The sequence below is a fragment of the Nematolebias whitei genome, chromosome 8, assembly GCF_014905685.2.
Source record: "Nematolebias whitei isolate Nwh7 chromosome 8, NemWhi1, whole genome shotgun sequence".
Taxonomy (NCBI): Eukaryota; Metazoa; Chordata; class Actinopteri; order Cyprinodontiformes; family Rivulidae; genus Nematolebias; species Nematolebias whitei.
Genome location: NC_056505.1, coordinates 50,833,340 through 50,835,064, shown reverse-complemented (window position 1 = coordinate 50,835,064; position 1,725 = coordinate 50,833,340). Strand labels below are relative to the sequence as shown.

Here is a 1,725-nt window from a genome sequence, read left to right as displayed (position 1 = left end):
ATATTTCATCCCACCAATGAAAGACAAGTGTTTTTAATACAAAAAACACCAACCTTCAAATAATCATGTTCAGTTATGCACTCAATACTTGGTCAGGAATCCTTTTGCATGAATGACTGCTTCAATGCGGCGTGGCATGGAGGCAATCAGCCTGTGGCACTGCTGAGGTGTTATGGAGGCCCAGGATGCTTCGATAGCGGCCTTAAGCTCATCCAGAGTGTTGGGTCTTGCGTCTCTCAACTTTCTCTTCACAATATCCCACAGGTTCTCTATGGGGTTCAGGTCAGGAGAGTTGGCAGGCCAATTGATCACAGTAATACCATGGTCAGTAAACCAGTTACCAGTGGTTTTGGCACTGTGGGCAGGTGCCAGGTTGTGCTGAAAAATGAAATCTTCATCTCCATAAAGCTTTTCAGCAGATGGAAGCATGAAGTCCTCCAAAATCTCCTGATAGCTAGCTGCATTGACCCTGCGCTTGATAAAACACAGTGGACCAACACCAGCAGATGACATGACACCCCAGTGACTGTGGAAACTTGACACTGAACCTCAAGCAATGTGAATTCTGTGTCTCCTCTCTTCCTCCAGACTCTGGGACCTTGATTTCCAAAGGAATGCAAAATTTACTGTAATCAGAGAACATAACTTTGGACCACTCAGCAGCAGTCCCAGGCGAGATGCTTCTGACGCAGTCTCTTGTTCAAGAGTGGCTTGACCTGGGGAATGTGGCACCTGTAGCCCATTTCCTGCACACGCCTGTGCACGGTGGCTCTGGATGTTTCTACTCCAGACTCAGTCCACTGCTTCCGCAGGTCCCCCAAGGTCTGGAATCGGCCCTTTTCCAAAATCCTCCTCAGGGTCCGGTCACCTCTTCTCGTTGTGCAGCGTTTTCTGCCACACTTTTCCCTTCCCACAGACTTCCCACTGAGGTGCCTTGATACAGCACTCTGGGAACAGCCTATTGGTTCAGCAATTTCTTTCTGTGTCTTACCCTCTTGCTTGAGGGTGTCAATGATGGCCTTCTGGACAGCAGTCAGGTCGGCAGTCTTACCCATGATTGCGGTTTTGAGTAATGAACAAAACTGGGAGTTTTTAAAAGCCTCAGGAATCTTTTGCAGGTGTTTAGAGTTACGTTGTTCATGCAGATGGTTAGGTTAATAGCTTGTTTAGAGAACCTTTTCATGATATGCTCATTTTTTGGGACAGGCATTTTGGGTTTTCATGAGCTGTATGCCATAATCATCAGTATTAAAACAAATAAAGACCTGAAATATTTCAGTTGGTGTGCAATGAATCTGAAATATATGAAAGTTTCATTTTTATCATTACATTATGGAAAATAATGACCTTTATCAGAATATGCTAATTTTTTGAGAAGGACCTGTATATAACATGAAGACTCTTGATCACTGAATCAAGTGTGTTGGAGCACAATCCAGAACCGTGGCCCTTGTGGATCAGGATTGGACACCTCTGGTTTAAAGCCGGCTGTCAAAATACACAATTTTTCAATGTCTTGATTAAAATTTTTATGGTTGTAATGTTATAAAAATTGTTGTTACAACATTTTTACGTAACCAATGATTGATGGCTGTTCACAAAGGTGCTGTGTTCTTAAGATGCCCCGAGGTGCGAGGTGATCAGATCCTTTCAGAGGTGATCAGATCCTTTCAGAGGCGATCAGATCCTTTCAGAGGTGATCAGATCCTTTCAGAGGTGATCAGA

The 1,725-nt window shown here is 44.1% G+C and overlaps 1 protein-coding gene across 1 annotated transcript in view; it reads right to left on the bottom strand.

The window, feature by feature from the left end:
- Positions 1-1,725, bottom strand: part of LOC119413590 (ubiquitin-conjugating enzyme E2 L3) — a 26,133-nt gene that overhangs the window by 23,463 nt on the left and 945 nt on the right. The gene's annotated exons all lie outside the window — the stretch shown is intronic.